A 21,244-nucleotide genomic window follows, 5' to 3' on the forward strand; every position below is an offset into this window, starting at 1 on the left:
GGGGGGGGGGGAGGGAAATGGGAGGCTGGGAGGAGGCGGAAACTTTTTTTTTCTTATTCTCAATAAAATAAAAAAAGAAAAAAAAATTTCTGGGAGACCACCAAGGAAATGCCAATAATCTATACTGTTAAGGGTTTACTACCCTGACTGACAACTTGAAATGTGTTTTCCCATTTTGATGCCTCATTCTGGTGCTTGACTGTAGGAAGGAGAATTGCCATCCTAAGTGACTTAACTTCATTGGAATAATGGTGTGTGTGTGTGTGTGTGTGTGTGTGTGTGTGTGTGTTGATTTGAGTTGATTTGTGAAGGGTGATGGATAAAGATCTAATTTCATTATTCTACATGTGGACATCCAATTGACTAAGAAAAGAAACAATGAAACCAAAACCAAAATGAAAACAATTGACACAAACATTTCATTGACAAATTTAAATGTTCGTATACCACTGCCTGGGAGTCAGCCTCCAGCAGCACAGAGCTTTGAAAGGAGTCCAACCGAGTTAGTGTAAGTTCGACTTTACTAGCTGAAAGGGTTATAGGAAAATAAGCACTCATATGTTTCCTTCTTTATTCTCTGTTCTCTCGTCTAATTTCTGTGTCCTTTCTACTGTTTACTTTTTTACCTACAGCTTATATATCTCAACAAAGATTTTCAGGCAAGAATTCTAATACGGTTTCATTTATTTTTCAAGTGAATGAGTGCAATGAATGCAAAACAAAGAGTAAAAAATTAGCATGTGTTTCATATATCTTACATTATTAAACATTTTATTACTACAGGTGAAAAACAAGTTATTCCAAGAAACCACATACATTCATACCCAAGCAACTATGTGTCCTTATGAACTTTAGCTTGTTCTCTAGGGTTATTTATCTTACAACTATTAACAAGACAACTGTATCAGACAGTGCATGTGGTGTCCTTAATTCTAGATCCCTATTTTCCTTTCATATGTCTGTGTCTCTTTCAACTGTAGCTATGTTAAACTCATTACTTTACATCTATGACTTCAAAAACCATCAATTAGGCCAACTGCTTTACAATTATTTTGTTACTTAAAACTTGCCCTATGGTATTATCCTTTGGAAAATATTTTCTACTGGTTCTTTGTGATTTGGATGCTAGATATTATCCTAATAGATATTTCTATTAGGAAGACTTTCTGCCATCAGGAACCATAAAAATATCTGTACACAATCCTAACGACCTAACCATTATCAAGGAACAAATATTTGAGTCTTGAATACTAGGAACAATGGATATGCAGCTGACTTCTTTGAGCTGACTTCTAGAGTTTATCAATATGTCTGTATGAAATTATAGTATAACCTTGAACCAGAAGACAATTAACGAGGATGTAAAAGTTTTATGAGTAGCTATTGGGTGACATGTTGTAAAGGAGGCACTAAATGTTTGAAGCAAGTTGAATAGGAAATAGCTGAGCTAATGTCTTAATATCTGTTCAAGCGTTTTCATTATATTTCATATATGTGTTGGGTTAGGAGAATTTAATTACATTTAACTTTCATATATGTAAGCACAAGGAATTTCTGTGTGCACTACTCATTAATAAAAGAACACTTCTTAGCTTGGTGAATTATTTGACTTTAAAAATTGTTAGATAAAATATCAAAGGAAAGATTCATTTCTTGGTCTATCTCTGTGAGAACTACATTTCCAGAGACTAATGAAAGCATTCATTAAAAGTGAATCACACTGTATTTCCTCCAAATAATTTTTCCATTCAAGTGACACTTAATTCATAGTTTATACATTCAGGGCCAAGTAGCTACACAATCCACATTCCACGAGAGGTACCAAAAATTTATACGATGCATCAGGCTTCCTCCACCTAGAGGATATTGTGTCTACATAAATGATAGCTAGAAAAATGAAATCATACTGTCAGTATCTCTTTGATGTCTTTTAAACAAAGGTCTAAAGAACACTGACTCATTCTCACTCAATGTGTTCACATGAAAAAAATTTTGTTTGGGTCCTGGGATGTTAAGTATGCTGCGAATCCAGATCTCATTCCAACCAGTTTTAATTTTGTAGTGAAAATATTTTCATTCTTTAGATTTCAGCCTCATTAAATTTGTAAGCTGCAAAGACACATAAATAACCTTTAGTGCATTTTTCTGTGTGATAGTCTCAGTGATTTCAAGAGGCTTTTACCAATTTACCATGCTACAGTATCCAGAGCAGAAAATTCATGCCTTGCAAATCATGTAATTGCTTAAGTCAAATACCACTGAGAACAGCAACCTTCAGTGCATTTGTAAATGCAGAATAGGTATTTTCCTAAAAGAAACAAACCATGACTCAATTATCCTATAAAATAATTTTCTAGGTGGGAAAAGCCACCTTGCCTCCCTTAAAATGCCACATAAAGTGGATTTTTCATCGTTCTTCAGCTTCACTATTGAAGTACATTCTCTTTGACATTTTAGTATTTTTCTCAGACCAAAAATTAAGTACTTTTTTTTTCAGATGTGCTTATGGTTTTCAGGCTACTAGAAATACAGCCAGAAGCTGAGAGAGCATTGGGAGATTGTTATTCATGGAAATAATATAATTAGATTGCAGTAATGATATTTCATTGTCATTCCAAGAACATCTCAAGTAGGATGAAAATCATAGATCTGAACATAGGAAAATCTACGATGAAATATATCATAAACAAATATCCCTATTGCATAAAATGGTGATTTAATGATGTTTTACACAATTTAATCTTAACATTTGTTGAATTGGTTTTCTGTTTAGTGAATGAGATATTTTCATTGCCAAACAACCTCTTCTTCCACAGCGGCAGCATTTTCTAAAAAGAGCATTATAAGAAGGAAGGAAGGAAGAATACCTCTCTTCAACTTCCCCTTCTAGCTTGAAGTTTTTCATGACTCAATAGTATTTTCGCTTCTCTTCTTGTCTCTTCCATTCCACAAGGAAAGTAAATGCCTCCTTGACATTTTCTGTCTGGAGATTTGAGAAAATTCCCCAGCCTTCTCCCTCTGGATGTTGACTCACGCATCTGAATGTACACAGCAGAGTCAAGGGTGCCAGGGACTACTGAGTACAGTACAGTAAACAATTAAATGCTTCTAGCTTAAGAGCTAAAGAGCTCAGTAGCCCTTTTAAGGCTAGACATAATAATGCTTAAATGAGTGAGTAGTATTAGAAAACATGTACTGTGTTGAGAAAGAAGTTATGTAGGAGACACATCTTCCCAAGTCACTAACTCTATTCCTGACTTAAGTACTGAGGTGAGACTTTCAGGGGTTGTTTTAGTTTTGCATTCATCCTGTACAAATCTGTAAATGTCACCCTCTGTCAAATCCAGTAACTTCTAGGGGTGAGTGAAAAGTAAATAAATAAATAAATAAATAAATAAATAAATAAATAAATAAGACAAACCTACCATCGGTTCCTGATGATGTGAACGAAAAGGCACTATGGCAGGACTTTTTGGGCTAGTGAGTAAGTTGCCATGAAATGCCAAGCATTTAGGGTCTGGACTCTGTCACCAAGAACATTTTGATCTTCAGGCACAGACTCCAAATTTTCACTTGTGGTTAGACAGACTCAGACAGACGAGAACTGAAACATGGGGTTTTCTTTTCTAGTGATTCCATCTGGCTTTTTTACTGTTCTTTATTGGCAACACAGCATAGCTTGCTTTCCTGCCTTCAGTCGGAGAAACTCAAATACAAGGATTGAACCTCACAATTTACATAGCTTTGAGAAATGTACAGTGCTGAGCTATAATATTTTCCTCTGTTAAATGGAAGCTGCCACTCTCTTTCCTTGTGAGTGATTTAGAAAGAACACATGCTTGAAAAGAAGTTCTAATGCTGTGTTGGTTAGTTCCGTAGCATCTCAAGAAAATCTACCCACTAGGAGACACAGTCACCCTTCTAAATCTGTCTTAGCTAAGTGTTTAAAAACTTGCTTCTCCATTGCTTTGTCCCCTTAGGAGTCCATTTAATATCCAATAGCAATGCTGTTTGGAGTGCCTGTCTGTGTTCAGCTTTGGAGTTTGGCCGTTCATGTAGCTGCGTAAATGTTGTGTGGTTGTGGCGGTTTTACAGTACAGATTTGCTGGGTGTGATAGACTTGAGACAACTTAGCCAGGTTTTCGCCTCTTTGGAATTGGCTGAAGAATTTCCTTTTAATCATAGCTCCAATCTCCTCATAGACATTAGCAACCAGTTGATTTCATGCCATTGTAGGATGCTGTTTTAGGATATGAAGTCATTGGCTAGAATACTTGAAACCTACTGGTCTGGGTTATAACTCCCCTTGTGCCCAATGAGGAAACTGAGCTAGCTGTCTGAACGGACTGACCTCAGGCTAGAACTGGATAGTAAACCTGTAAGAGTCACTGCTCTGTTCAGCTGTACCAAGCTGGACTCATAGCTTTATTTGCATTGCCATGTATTTGTTTGGCTGAAGGGACATGTCACAAAGCACACATCATGACTCTATTATTCATCTCATTACAAATAACACCAAGAATGTGAAGAAGGGGCCCCCACTTATGCAGGATTCATCACACACTCCTTACTAATCAACCCACATCCACCCACCCTGACATTTCCTGATGCAAACTGTGTAGTAATTCTGCCCCTCATCTTTTATATTCCACACATTATTTCAGGTCAGTACACACATTTTTTTTTTTTTACTTTGCAGAGTTTGAGGGGAAAAAATCATCCTCCCACACTTATCAACAAGAGATGATATTCAAGATCCCTATAACAGCAGCTCCTTTTTTCTGAACAAAGAACTTTGTTTTCTTACAATGGATGTTCTTCGGGGTTTGCTATAAAATACTCCTGGGACAAAGAAAGAAAGGAAGGAAGGAAAGAAGGAAGGAAGGGAGGGAGGGAGGGAGGGAGGGAGGGAGGGAGGGAGGGAGGGAGGAAGGAAAGAAGGAAAGAATTTTCAAAAAGAGAGCAAAGTGGAGCAGTGTTAGTATGACATAATATCTCAAACTTGAGGACTCCCTAAGTCCACTGTAACTATTACAGAATTCCTTCCTGTGGCTGGATCCAGGAACCACCTGAATCCCATTGAGCAACTTCTTTGTAACCTCGGTACCTTACTCTTCAATATTATGGTTAAGACAATCAGGGTTGGGTCCCAGAAAAATTGATGAGAGCTTTGAAACAGCCAAATATTTGGCTAGGGTCAAGAATTACTAATCTACAAAGTGTGACTCAGGTGCTAAGAATGGAGATTCTGGAGTCAGGCTCACTGGAGGTCAAACATTCAATTTTTTATCAACAATTAAATTTTAAGATTTTGTTTAACCTTTTCCAGCTTTTATTTCAGCTAGAAACTGGTTTTACTATGCTTAAAGGCTGCTATAAAAATGAAATAAGGGGTGTAATGAATGCCTAATGCATGGCATGATTTTCATATTAAAATTCTATTTCTCAGTATTATATTATGTATCTTTAAGAAAATCTAGTAGCCAGGAATAGGGATTTCATTGATTGAATTTTTTTAAAGTCTTTAAATTTGGATGTATCACAGGTAACCATGATAATAACTGAGAACATTTTTGTGATACAATAGCATGCACCCTACTCTGTGTTATTTTTTAACTTAAATTGTATGTTTGAATTTGATCAAAAGTTTTACAATTATTTTGCTCAATTTTAGGAGAGAAGGAGGTTTGAAATGTTGAAACCTGTTCTCACTTAACCTTGTATGATGTCTGTATGTAAACCAAGGTCACTCTGATTCTACACTCAGAATTATTCATCATTACACTATATTACCCTGAAATCATTTGATCTTCATAAGATAAATACACAGCTTTTCCAAGAAAGTACCCTTCGTTTTCCCCCAACTGAGCAAATTCAGAGACTCCAAACTGAAGCTAGCTTCTTCAGCATGCAGCCATGGAGTATGACCACAGAAGATACATAGAAGCACTGACACTGAGAATTGAACTCATTGCAAGCATTAGCTTGAAAATCACTTGCTTACAATAACTGGAAATGACATGTATATTTCTTACAGACCTCCTCCCTGGAAGAGACTTTGGTATGGCTATAGGAGAGTTGGAATTGAACTTGCATCTTATAGTAGCATCTCAGAAAAAAAAGGAGGAATTTACCCATACCTTGCTGCTTATTTAGCAGGTGAGAAGGAAGATGTTCTTGCTCATTATTTTCTAGCACCCAGGCACTGAGAACAGAGGTGTAATTGATGGAGAGGGTTACCCAACTTCTTTGGAATGAGTTGTTCCAGTCATAGTTGAGCCGTGTATGTTCATTTGGTGCTGACCTCTTGACTGCTGCTGCTACCTAATGAAAATGAACAACATAACATGGTAATGTTATGATGTGTTTTGGAAGGACCGAGGCAAAGTGAGGGTAACCTATCATAGTGAACCCAAGTTGAAGAATATGAGTTCAGATTTAGAACTTTATGCTTCAGATTAAAAATATACTCTTAACATAATTCTTATTTCGACTATATAATAGGTATGTGGTGTTGAATAAGTGATTCCATTTGTTAGACTTGGGTTACACTTATCAGCTTGGCATAATAACTACACTAACCTCATGAGCTTGAGATACAACAAAATAAAACATATATAGAACAATGATTTTCAGTCTTCAGTACATAGTAAATTCTAGATAAATGTGACCTTTACTAATTCAACATTTCTTCTCAATTCACTTTTTCACTAAAGGCTGAAGCTGAGTATGTTACAATCACATCTTGCTTCTTCTGTGACTGGGACAGGACTATGGAGCAAGCTTTCCTCTTCCCAGAATTCTCCTGTTCTCATTGACCTAACTCTACTTCCTGTCTGGTTGTCCCACCTATACTTCCTGCCTGGCTACTGGCCAATTAGCATATATTTAAAATATAGCTGACAGAATACAGACCATTGTCCCACACCACTTTTCCCTCTTTTATTAAAAAAAAAAAACAAGAACTCTGAATCTAATATCCTTTGTTTAGCTTTTCTCCTCACCATTAGCAATAATAACTTATAACCAACATTCAAAACAAAGGAAAAATAGCCATAGTTTATTTTGGGGAAATGAGGACATAGTTTTCTAGGCTACTTCCTAATTGGTTGGGGGCATTGATAATCTTATTGGGACCTAAAGAAAATTTAGGATTATGAACAAGTCCTGACTAGAGTATCCTGTGGATCTTGATCATCTCAGGCAGCAGTCTTGAATCTGTTCTGGATGTAGAACTCAAATATGTGGGCCATCTGTTCCTACTGGAGATTTCTCAGGTAGTCTTCCTTGATCAAACCTGATTTTTCTTAACTCAGAATAAATCCATAGCCTCTCATTTTCTGTAGAAACAAAAGCAAAACATCTTCTTCAAAGTAACATATCTTTTGACTTCCATTTTGAAGTGAAGATATTTTCAAAATACGTCTCTTGGATTAATTCAGCAGGATTTATAAGCAAATATCTTTTATCAGCTGTTGCTTCTTCCTCAGCATTCAAACAATTCAAAGAGAGCATAATAACATACAGTATCCAAACTCTCTGTGTATTTTTCATCTTTCTGTGGCTTTATTTTAACCTCTATTTTTTTTTATTTTTACTTTCAATTTATGGCTTTTTGAGACAGATTCTCTGTGTATCTTTGGCTCTCCTAAACTTCCTCTGTTGTCCAGGCTGTCCTTGAATTCATAGAGATCCACCTGCCTCTGCCTCCCAAGTGTTGGGATTAAAGGTGAGTGCCACCACACTAACTACTCTCTTTCTTTCTTTTTTTCCCCCAAGCCTACATATATTTTTAAACGCAGTTAACCATTTAGACGTTTTTTCATCTTTGAATCTATTTTCAATGTATATCTCTCTTTTTTGACCACATGAGTCTTTAATTTGCTAAGCAATATGAGTAGGAATAAGCCATGGCTCTGATGGCTTTCTGGGATTCCAGCTTCATCGTGGAGGTACTGGTAGGAGCCATGTTTATTGCCACAACACTATGATGGCATTTTAAGGTTCCTGCCGCCAAGCAAGCTGCAGCAGTCTGCCTACAAAGCACATTCAAATGCTCTATAGCCAGACCTCCTGCCTGAAAGAGTCAGAGTTTACACTAGCAGGACAGCCCAGAAAGCAGGAATTTTAAAACGGCATGGCTTTTTTCCTGCTATGGCTGAAAACAAAAAGCATGCGGTCAGCTTTTCATGAACACCATTTAAGTGTTTTGTGGCAGAGCCTCTTAAAAGAGCTGCAAGGTTTTATAGCTAAAGTTGAGTCAGGAAACCTCTCTTGAATGAGATGCATTTGCCTCTAGCAAACAGAGCCCACTGAGAAAATGCTGCTATCAATAAGCAATGCTTAACTCTGTTCTTTTCTATCTAGAATTACTTTCCAAGCTCTCTCTCTGGCTTTATGTGGATGCAGTTGTCCATGTGGGTACCATTTGTTGACTGAGTTTTCTGTCCTGCCCAGTTCCCACATTCATTAAGTCCCAAAGAAATCATACAGAGGTCTACATTAGTTATAAACTAATTGGCCTAGTAACTCAGACTTCTTATTAACTCTTATAGCTTATATTAGCCCATTATTCTTTCTGTGTTAGCCAGGTGGCTTGGTACCTTATTCGGCAGAGCAGTCACATCTTACCTCTTCTGTGGCCAGGTCAGGACTATGGACCAAGCTTTCCTCTTCCCAGAATTCTCCTGTTCTCATTGACCCTCCTCTACTTCCTGTCTGTTTGTCCTGCCTATACTTCCTGTAAGGTTACTGGCCAATCAGCATTTATTTAAAATATAATTGACAGAATACAGACCATTGTCTCACACCACTTCTGTATATGCGTTCCTTTTATTGGTTAATAAATAAAAATGCTTCCTTGGTCTGTGATAGGACAGAGTAGAGCTAGGCAGGAAAAACTGAACTAAATGCTGGGAAGAAGAAGGCAGAGTGGCAAGATGCCGTGTAGCTGCCAGAGGGGAAAGACACAAGCTGCCAGTTGGAACCTTGCTGGTAGGTCACGGGCCTCATAGTAAAATATGAAAATAATGGAAATGGGTTAATTCTAGATGTAAGATCTAGCTAGCAATACACTTAAGTGATTGGTCAAGCAGTGATTTAAATAATACAGTTTCTGTGTGATTATTTCAGGAGTCTGGATGGCCAGGAAATGATCAAGCAGCCTCCTATAATTGAGGACGATAAGGAAGAGGAACATGGAGGAATAAAAGCAGGAAGAAGAGGAGGATGAAGATGAGAGAGTGAGAGAGAAAAGGAAGAGAGAGAGAGACAGAGAGGGAGGCTCTAAGGGTACTTTATTTTCTATAAATATAAGAAATTTAAGGGTTACTATGGACTATGGACACAAGTATAGTATGATAGTAGCCACAAATAGCAACAAAGGTATTTTGTAGAAATGTTCTTCATATTGATTATTCTGAGAGACACATGACCACATTTTTTTAAAGCTCATAGAATTGAGCTCTCTATGATGATAGTTGGGATATTCACCAATCTGATTATAGGCAAAGGCCAGATGGGGCACCCTCTCCACTACTACTAAAAGTGTCAGCTGGGGTTATCTCTGTGGATTCTTGAGAATTCCCCTCGCACCCGATTTCTCTATCAAGATCTCTCTTTCATTGCTCTCCCCAGCTGACCATCCTGTTCCCTCAAGATCTCATCCCCAATTCTGTTCGTTTTACACCCCCTTTACCCCACCCCCGCAGTTTACCCAGGGGAAGTAGCACTTCTCTGGTATTCCCTGCTCTTTATTGAGTCCTTGTTTTCTTTTCTCTTCCTGACCATATGATTATAGTAAAATTTAATGACAACAGAAACATTTGAATTGCATGATCACTATTGAAGGACAATTTTTGTTAGTAACAAAGTCATTGCTTATTACCTTTATGGTAATGCCACTTATTCTTTCCTGTCTTTCATTTAATCTCTGTATCGTAAAAGAAGGAGAGCCAAAGGATGCGTCTGTTGTGCTCTCTTTCCTTTCCATCTTCTCTGTCTCCCACTCACCATCTAAATAACTATGATGGAGGGCATGAGTACCTCAAATCTAAAGCAGGGTGAACACTTTTAGGAGTGGCTTTCTCCTGGTTGTTTCCTTTCCTTGTGCATAGCAACACAAATCAATTACCACTAGCTTTCCCGAACACTGTGATGAGGATTCTGTATCTACTGACAGCCTCAGCAGGGAAATACTGTCTTAATTAGTAACGTCTTCCCCATACACTCAAGAAAATCATTTTTATCATCATGATGAACCAATTCACTTGAAAACACAGAGTATAAAGACAGCCTTTTAGATAAGTCTTGTATACTTAACAGAAGCACCACTGTGAAATGTTTAAAAAAAAGTTATTTTTAAAATGCATGAACCTAATAGTTCCTGTATACACTGCTCCCATAAACAGTGACCATTTTCCTTGGGGTGAAGAGCAAGAATGAAACAAGTGGCATAATTCTTATACCAGATCCCAATTTACAGACATCTACCATTGCCGTCATGAACTTAAAGCCACATTCATGGCAGAACATCTCTTGGCTAAGCCCGTTATGCCTCTATGGAAGCCATTTTCCTCCCTGCCCAAAGGAGGTGAGGAGAGGTGAGGAGGCAGGCAGCAAATTAAAGAAGCTTCCTCTGCCGAGCAATTCGGTCGGAAACGGCAAGAACAAGGCATAAGGTTAATTTTGTCTGGTTTCAGGTACAAATTACTTTATTTTAGTTTTGGTGGAAGTAAAATGAAGCAATTCAGAAGGAAGAAAGAATTCCGGAAAGAAATTCTATTCTTACCAACCCAGCAGGGATGTACATTTCAATTGCTGAGAGGAAACAATATTAAATGTAATACTAGAGGCTCATTGGAAGCGGAAGCAGAGCCTAATTTGAAGCAGGAGCCATTCATAAAATGACTCACAAACGTGCTCGCAAGAATTAAAGCAAGTTTATAAAGAATAATTCTTGGTTGCATTTTTTTTTTCATTTCAAGAAAGTAATGAAAAGGAATGTAGCCCATACCCGAGGTTCCATCCATCTTTTTTCTGTTTTTCAAACATGTTTATTATTAAAGCAAGGGACAGACAGATAAATCTGTTGAATAGCCAAGGGCCGATCGACAATAGACAGGCAAATGCCTAAAATCCTGGCTCACCGCCATACACTCAGAATAATAACAGAGCAGACAGCTAATGATATTTTATGTATTAGGCAAATCTGAGTCCCAGCTTTCTCCCAGGAAGGACATTAGGCAGAAGTTCCGTCAATGACAGGTCTTTACGTACTACAGTTTGGCTACCTCAAGGGATCTCTATGATGAAAGCAGGAGATAAACAGGAAGCATGTTTTCATCTGGGTCTTTTACACACTTCCTGCCCTACAGCTCTGGAATCTGAAGGCACCTTTTAGCACCGTGCCATGCTGCACTGTGCCCTCCCCCATACTCTTGTATCTTAACTCTCTCTGCGAGGGAGACAGCTCAGTGGGCAGTGGAGGCCAACAAAACTTCAGTAGTGCTGAACAAAGGAGCAATCCTTCTGAGTGATTTCTCAAGACTCTGACGTTGTATCGCATTATGGAGTGAACAAGCCTCTCTGGATCAGAGTTGCTAAGCAGTCCCAAATTCTTCCTAAAGAGAGAGAACAGTGCAATGCCGCATTATAGGTCTCCGTGAATTTCAGTTCTTCCCACAGATGGTGCAGTCTGCCATTCGTGGAAAGATGCTTTAACTCCTTAAGGCTGATTTCCTGCAGATCAGGACTCAGTTAAAAGTAAGACTTGGGCATGTACCTCTGGGTAATGTACCTTCAGTGTCAAGACTTTCTCACCTGGAAGACAGGTCAACCATCAAGTTCGTCAGGGTGGTGGAGTTGAGGGATCAACTCTTTTCATGGGTGTAATATTCTTGTTACTCCTTGTCTTTCCCCTTCTTCTTTTCCAAAACCATATTATCCTGGTGGCTTAGAAGATATATTGGCGCTACATCATTGCTCTGTGTAACCATAAGGTTGGGAAAAATACTGTCAAAACTACTTAAGACTTACTTAAGAATTTGTGCAATTCTTATGCAAAAATTCAAGTAATATGTTTACAAATCCATAACCAGAAGAAATGACACTGAGATAAAATTGAATTCATTGTAGCCTGTAGCTTGAAAAAGTATAAAAGTTGCCTAACTTGACAAAGGAATAACCTGGTGCAGTTCATATTCAGACAAATAATATGGCTATAGAGGACTTGGTCTGAGGACCTATTTCTCAGAGTATCATTGTTTCATGTTTATTTATTTTGTGTGAGAGTGTGTGCGCACATTCGTGTGTGTGTGTGTGTGTGTGTATGTGCATGTGGGGGGGTTGAATCACTTAAGTACTGACCTTAGAGTAATTCTTACCTAAGTATCATCATCTGTTTTATACTTTATTTGATATTATGAAAGTACAAGGGCTACTAAGAGAAATCAAGAGCACAATATTAGAGTAGAATAGAAATGTCTTAGTGAAGAACCTAGCCCTGCCAACAGGTTTACTGTTTGTTTCTTGTACAACGTACATAAACAGACACTAGCTCTAAAAGTAATATGGTAGTGAGCTCATACATGCATTATTATTGGTCAGTCATATCATGAAAGTACCAATATGGAAATTTTATCCAATATTTCTATGATTCATTCTTCTAAATAGTCAAATGGAGATACTGAAAGTAAATATAAGTTAATGCAAATTCAAGTAACATGAAGTATGTGCACTTTAAAGATGCTGTTACCCAGAGTATGGTTTAATCATTACTTATTTTAACGAATTAATTTAGAGAAACAGCCAGCAGCTAATGTTAGCTAAACCCTAATAACCACATACTCTTTTGGCTAGAAACCATTATGTGCCCTCTTATTACTACCTTCTTTTCCCATGCCATCTCTTCCTTCTTTGAATTCTGTGCCTTTGGATTCCGGAGCTTGATGGTGGCCTGTTTTTATTGCCACCCTCCTGAATATCACCTTGGCCCTGTAGCTCATGCCATACTTGAGGTACTTTCAAAGGGCTTTCTCATGACCCAGAGCCTCATTCAGAATCCAACCTAATTCAGATCAGTTTGAAAAGAAAACAAACCGTGTGTATCCTATACTATGATATAGAGACAATTAACTTCCTGCCTCAAGTTCTTGCAGCTCTTTCTTGTTCTACCTCAGGTAAGACTGTTGATAATCTCCCTGTATAATTAGGATTTTTAGCTCAGTTTTATCATGCCATCCTCTTGCTGAAACATGTGAAGGCAAGTTAGAAATCAGGAGAACACTAACTGAACCTCAAAAAGCCAGAATAGCTGTCTGAGATTCATTCGTTATGTAGAAACAAGAAATTCTTTAAAAGAATGGTTAATCTTCAACTGCTTCAAGAGTTTAATAAAGCTGCATGAGTCAGGAGTATTTTTCAAGGCAATAATGAGTCTGACATTAACTGGCCTTGCTCTCTAAGAGCAAAATGCATTCCTGTTCCCTCCCTCTTCAGGAGGCTAACTCAAAGGTCTGGTTTTTTCCCTGCAGCCTCTAAGCTCCTACTCTTTTGTTGAGGACATTATCACTCCAAAGTCATTTAGGAGCCTAAACACTTCCCTTTGTTTGCATTAGAGGAATAACAACCCGAATACCATGCCCATGAGGGAGAATGGAGTCTTTAAAAGCAGGTATATAATTCTGCCCAGATGCCATTGTTTTCCAATGACATAACATGTTCATTTCAGTCGGACATTTCTTCGCTACCCTGACCATATAAAGTAAAGAGAAGATGTCCTAAGGGCAACCGCCTCATTGACTTAGATTCCTTAAGTCTCAAACTGATCTGAGAGCAGATAGCTGAGAAAGCAAGAAAACTGTGATGCCACAAACCAAAGTGAAATGTTCCATGGTAAGACCGTGTGGTCAAGTTATATAGAGATATTCTGTAGAACTGCTAACACTGATGTAAAACAATAAAAAATGAATAAATAAACAAACAAATGAAAGCGTGGTGAGTCCTGTGGATCTCTCTAAAGCAACAGAATACTTTTTCTATAGTTGAGGCCAAACTTAATGCATTTTTAAAAGAACATGTAAAGATTTGGGGAAGGGTTACTATTATGTGTTAATTTTCTACATTATTAGTTTATGAAATGAACACATGTAGGTTTTTACATTCTTTCCTTGCTCTTTTTTTTAAGCTTGTTTGGTTATCATTTTTCAAAGTTTTTGAGATAGTGGCCTAGATAATAGACTTTCATCTTCTTTTCTTTATTAGTACACGAACATCAAGGGACACATTTTCCACTTAGAATTGTTAAATCTGACGAATAACTAAGAAAAAGTAAACTCTTGCATATGAGTAGTAACCAGTAGCATAAGATGGTGTAATTAGTGCTTTACATGCAATTATTGATATCGCTTTTTCAGTTGAGGAGGATGAGAGAATGTGATGCATTTATTCTTCTCTATGTTAACTCCTTGGTTTCAGATTTTTGTTTTGAGGGATAACAATGCTTTTTAAATAAATTCAATTTCTGTCCTGTACTGCCTGTTTCCAGCCTGTCTATAGAAGAATGACTATTTAATTTGAGGCTCCTACATGTACTTTTTTTTGTTCAACAGCCAAATCACCCCCAATAAACCCTTTACTGTGGTTATGTTTTTATTATGCTGGAGAAGAAGTGAGAATTCTACCAGTAAAAGACAACTAGAATGTATAACCCAGATGATATCTAAAATACAATTTTAGATACTATTTAGCAACATTTTAGAAACTGTAAAAACAAAAACAAAACTCTGTTGCATACGCACATCCTACTGGATAAAATAGAAACAAGACCCTTATCTCTACTTCAGAAAACCATTCTTTTTCTTGAGTTACATACAGGAAGAGCCTAGAACAGTGGTTCTCAATCATCCTAATGCTGCCACCATTTAAGATAGTTTCTCATGTTGCGGTGGAGAAAGAGACCTGGTCAGTCGTCTTCATCAGCTTAGACCATAAAGCCCAATATGGACAAGTTCAACAGAACCGCCATATATGGGCTACCCATGCATGCTTCAGCATTGCCTGGGCATAGATTTCAAATTTCTTTCTCATGTTGTGGTGACCCCCAAGCATAAAATGATTTTCATTCCTGCTTTATAACTGTAGTTTTGCTACTGTAATGAATTGTAATATAAATATCTGTGTTTTCCTATAGTCTAGGGAGATGCTTGGGGATAGGTCATTTAACCCCCAAAGAGGTGTGAACTTACAGAATGAGAACCTCTGGTTTAGAAGTACAGGATGTTTAATTTTGATTTTTCAACTTGATGAGATTTTGAATCACCATGGAAACAAACCTCTGGATGTGCCTGTGAGAAAGTTTCTAGAATGAATTAACTGAATTTGAAAGAAATACACTAAATGTAGGCAGCCTCATTCTGAGTGCTAGGGCCTTTGGCTGAATAAAAAGGAGGTATGTGGGCACCAATTTCTCCCTGCTTCCTGCCTAAGAATGTAGTACTACTAAGTGTTTTCCTTTCCCTTTCTTAAATGTGAATGCCTCCCAGTTCATCATGGACTTCTGTATGCCCAGACTATAGCGCAAAATGAACCTTTCTAGTTGTTTTTATTGAGTATTTGGATGTAGCAACAACAGCAACAAAAAGTAACTAAAACAGAAAATAGAGATTGGGACGTGGCGTTGTTGAAGTGGCAAAGCTGAACATGTGTTGCTTCATTATGAATTTGAAATTGGCTTGTGGAAGGAATGTAGAAGATCTTGGAACTTTGGGCTACAAAAGTCATGGAATCCTATTAATAAAATTGGAATTTGGAAGACCAGAATTCCACGAGAGACATGGAAGGTAGGGCTCATGATATTTCAGAAAAGAATAAAGATTCTATATTGGAATTGGACTCAACCCCACTCTTGCTTCATTTTGCTGCATTCCCCTTCTGTTCCGAGAACATTTGTGTGTCTAAATTAAAAGGTAATGGAGCAATTTCTTTGGCAGAGAGAATTTTAGGACAATATATCATCAAAACTCTGATGTTGTGAGATATTTTGATAGCCATTCTGATGCTCTCAAGACTGCCCAATAAAGTCATACTTTGAATCAGAGAGGGAAGCCAGTGATTGGCTAGCCCAAATTGGCCACAGAGAAGCCAGCAAATTGGATAGAAAAGACACACAGGAAGGAAAGAGCAGGAACTGAAGTTTGAGCTTCCTCTTGGTTCTTGGATGAAGGAAGAGATGCCCTTTGTGGTGTCTCCTGCCAAAAAGCAAGGTCAGTTAGTTGCTACACAGTGTCTCTGATCTATCAGGTTTTTACCCCAGCCTTTGATTCCTGAAGTCTTATTAATGAAGAGATTGATAGAGACTTAATTTAAGCCTACATATCATGTTCATGGCAGAGCTGGGGTGGAGTGTCTGAAGCCCCGATAGGCTGTGACCCGGGTGGCAAATATATGTAATATTAGGGAACCTTGTTCTTTTCACTGGAATTATAGGAAAGGCCCAATGAGTACAAAACCCACCAGTTGTAGGCTCTAACTTACGGTCACGCAAGTCCATTTCAAGGAGAGTAAAGACAGAGAGGATTTAGAATTTAGTATCCTGTTCAGAAACAATGTCTCAGGATTACGATGGCTTAAGGGAGACAGACTGAATCTAGAGCTGACAGTCATAGGCAGCATCATCCATGTGAGGTTTTTTTGTTTGTTTGTTTGTTTGTTTTTTTCAGACACAAGAGATGCAAAACTTGTGGATTCCAGAATTTTGTGCTGTAGCTATTATGACATTTTGAGGTCAGGTTTGCATGGCAAGGGGCAGAGAAATGCAAAGAGATCTTATGAAGCTCCTGTTGAAGTCTAAGTTGCAGGGCAGCCCCCTGAATGTTGGAGATCCCAGAATCCTCAACTGTCCTTTGAGGAAAGTTGAAGACATAGAGGGAAGCTGGACAAAAAGAGATACTCAATATATTGCAGGCAGTGGAGATGGGTGTACAATGCTACATGGATCCTTTCAAGCTCAGATGATTTTGCTATGAGATCATGATGCCAGACATCATAGGGTTTTAAAATTTGCCATATATGTTGTTCGTTTCGTTCTTGACTCTAATTTTTCCTTGCTATGTGTCCAAAATCTTCTCTGATGACATGGGAATGTTTCCTCTGTGACAAAATGTAGATGGAGAGTTTGTAACTTGAATTTAGTTTATAGAGCTTACAGTTGAAGACATGAATCTTTCGATTTTGAACAATCTTGGAACTAGTATTAAAGAATATTAAGAATTTTTGAAATTAAGTAGCATGTGTTTACAGTACCAGATAGCCATTAGCTTATTGGTATAGGAGATGGAGGATTGTGTTTATTGTTCTTTGGGCTGACGAGGGAGGGGGACTTGATTGGGGGAGGGGGAGGGAAAGGGGAGGCGGCGGTGGGGAAAAGACAGAAATCTTTAATTAATTAATAAAGAAATAAATAAATTAAAAAAAGAAAAAAAGTAATGTGTTTGGGTGTAATGTTGACAAGAAATGGAATTGTGATAGCTAAACTTGACTGTGAAATTGAAAACCTTTAGAATCATCATTGGAATAAATTTCTAGACATGTCAGTTAGGGAATTTTTAGATTGAGATACTTGAAAGGGAAGGACCTATCCTAAATGTGGACAGCACCATTTCTTATTCTGGAGGTGTGACTAAATGACAAAGAGAAAACCAGGTGAGTAGCCATGTTCCTCTTGCTCTGCTGCCTGAACGTGAATGTAATGTAAGGAGATATCTTGCTCTCTGTTGTCATAATCTTTTCTTCTTCACCATAATGAGATGTACAAACTGTAGAAAACAAAACCCAACTTTTTCTCCAAGTTACTCTGTCAGGTACTTGAAAGTAGCTAATAAATTCTAAAAAAGAAAGACATATTTTTTCCAATTATGGAAATGAATCCTTCTGTTTTCAGTCAACTTATTACAGTTTTCCTGTTTAACAAGCACAGATATTTTTGAGTAATGAGCCACATATCACTGATACTTAGAAAGTTAGGTACAACTTCACCTTTAAAGGAATGTCAATATAAGACATTATATTTAAAAAATTGTAGAAAACACTTTCTTTCTCCCAAAAGCACACTTGATTCATTTTCTAAGTGCTTAGACAGGATCACACCTTTTGCCTCAACTTTTGCCTTTGACAGTCATCATTGTTTATACTTCCTGGAGCCAGGTCAGTCATCTTACAACTGTAGAACAAGAATTGCAGGACAAATAAAACAAAACAGAAACCATAAAATAAATGCCAGATAAAAGGTGGAGATGAACCTTGTAACATAAGCAGTTGAGTCAATGTGATCAGCCAGGTTTCTTGTTATGTGAAATCAATACACCCTCAGTTATTTCAGACATCATTACTAGGGCTATCCCATTATCTTCCTCTAAAATGAATTCCCACCATGACTGGGGATCTGTTGATTTCTTTAGTCTCAGAGTCATTGCACTGAGTGTTGATGGTGAATGGTGGCTTAATGAATTGACTTATCCTAACATATATTTATAATTTAAAAGCTGACTTCAAATTCCTGGGAAAATCTAGGGAGTATGAAAAAGAAAAGAATGTCTGAACTAGTGAGAGAAAGATTTTGTCACCAAACAGTGAATTCTATTCTCACTAAAACTCTTTTACTCATGTAACATTTGGAATCAAGTTTAGAGATAAGAGTACATTTATTTTGTAATTTAAAAGACTGCTGTGGAACAATGGTCTGTACCCTGTCACTTGTAATATTTTTAATAAAATGCTTATTGGACAGTAGCCAGGCAAGAACTATAGGTATAATGACCAGGCAGGAAGTAGAGGCGGGGCAATGAAAACAGGAGAATTCTGGGAGTAGGGAAGAGTCACTCTGCAGTCTTCACCCAGATAGTAATTTAAATCTCATTCAATTGTTGATTCTCCCCATTGGGGAGCTAAAAGCTTGAAACCCCTATGTTGATGATTTGTAAGAAATCTCAGTGACTATACCTAACTACTAATATGTGTTTTCAAAAGAATTTTGCTCAAAGACAAGAAAGTGGTTCAAATTCCATTGTCAAGAAAAACAATGATTTTCCTTTTTATACACCTCAAGAGGCCCATTTGTCCTTATTCAGCAGGTGTCTGCAGTTTGTTAAACCTGATAAGTATAAAAGTAAAAAAGCTGAAACTGGTTGGCATAGACTGGAAAAATCTAAAGTTTTTCTCTGTTTCTGTTGCTGTTTTAGGGAAATTTCTTAACACATTGTCTCATAAATGACTAAAGAGGTAATCCCCCTACAAGAAGACAACCCATACTTGCAAATGAAATCACAGAACTAGAAATACATTACCTTCTGTTGCGTTGTTGGTCAATAGGGACATACACAGTCAATCTTCTTACTAACCCTAAGAGCTTGATGGTAAGATACTATCCCTAAAGACACTATACAGCTATGTCCAAGAACATGGGGACTGCAAACTAGTTCTTACTTGGAAGGTTGCACCCCTGCTCACTAGAACTCATTGTCTTAGAAAATTTTATGTAAGCTACCAGAGGAGAAATGTAGGTGTCAGTCTTACCCAGCTGTGAATGTTGCAAGCTACAATGACTGACCTGAAAGGACAGATCCACCGACGGAATAGTGGCACAGATGCTTTAGGAGAAAAAAAAAATCCGAAGAACAAAAACCAAGAAAAAAAATGCTTTTAAAAAGTTGAATTTAAGGTCCATTCCATAAGATGGAACTTTTATTTGACACTGTTAAAGGTGCCAGCAACCTGTCCCGAGTCCTAGTTGGAAACCTAATAATACTATTATTCTGCTAAATGGTCATGGTATTCAAATGATACTCAATGACTTATTGCTTGACCCATAGAGCAGAGAATCTGTCAACATCCATCAAAAAAGCTTCTTATGGTGGTAACTGACAATTAATATTGAGACATCCTCAGTTGGTCATCTTGCAAAGGAGAAAAGATTGGGTAAATCTCATCCTTAAAACAAACATCCACATAATAACCTTGTCTTAAGGTTCAGGGATCTCTGTGGAAGAGGGGCCACAATGCCCGTAAGAACCAGAGGGGATGAGGGGAGTTGAACAAGGAATTGTGCCACTAGTTGAGGACAATGACTAGGAAAAGATGAGCTGTGGTTCTATAATGAGGCTCAACTCCAATAGGCTGACAGCACACTAGGTCAGGTCCTGATCCGAAGGCTATCTGGGCAAAACAAACTGGACTCCGTGGGAAAAGGCAAAAATAGGAGTGACTTCAGACTTGGATGGGAAGAGGTGAATTTGAAGGGTGAACGTGCCTAGACATACATTATATAAAATTCACATAAAAACATTGCCACCCACATCTCGTGCCGTGAGTGATCAAAACAATAGTTCACAAGCCGACTCATATTCCTGCTCAGAGATGTGTATCACTTGTGGAGGGAAGCTGAATCAGGTGTTGTCAGCTGGTTACATTGGCTTTACCCGGAGAACAATCAAACACCAATTTTATTCCCCTGAGATATTGATTTGATAAACTCTGCATAGAATGTAAGTAGTGTTGGTCATTAAAGATACACAGGTAATATTAATACACAGGTAGGAATAACACCTAGTACTATAACCAAGGTGGAACTTCAAGTCAATAATCTACTTATTATATTGAAACATGAACATCAAAAATTCTAGGTCAGCCTGAGCTACATAGGGACACTTGTCACAATAATCTAAATAGAAACAAAAACAAAACAACTGAATGTCTTAAATCCTAACGAATAAAGCAAAGAAATCTACCTTTACCTGGACTTAATCAACAAAGAATCTCCTGGAAGCAATACCATTGGTCTTAGTGATTACAAGGCTAGGTGGTGTTTTCCTATGTACTTCTTTAAAACAACTTACTGTTTGGCTCCCAAATGATGTCTAAAAAAAACCTAATCATTTCCATGACTAAAAACTAAATTACTGTCACATACAAGAGGCATCTGAAAAGGTATGACAGCTAACATGGTTGTTGAATTAGGAAGCAGCGGGGCTGCGTCCCCGGTACCTGGCCGCCCGCATGGCTAGGTTATGCCCCGAAATAATTACACGGAAACTGTATTCTTTCAAACACTGCCTGGCCCAGCTAGTTCCAGCTTCTTATTGGCTAGCTCTTACATATTGTTCTAACCCATTTCTAATATTCTGTGTAGCCCACGAGCTGGCTTACCAGGGAGGATCTTAACCTGCGTCTGTCTGGAGCGGGAGAATCATGG

The sequence above is a fragment of the Alexandromys fortis genome, unplaced genomic scaffold (genome assembly GCF_014885135.2).
Source record: "Alexandromys fortis isolate MF-2015 unplaced genomic scaffold, M_Fortis_MF-2015_v1.1 scaffold_12, whole genome shotgun sequence".
Classification (NCBI taxonomy): Eukaryota; Metazoa; Chordata; class Mammalia; order Rodentia; family Cricetidae; genus Alexandromys; species Alexandromys fortis.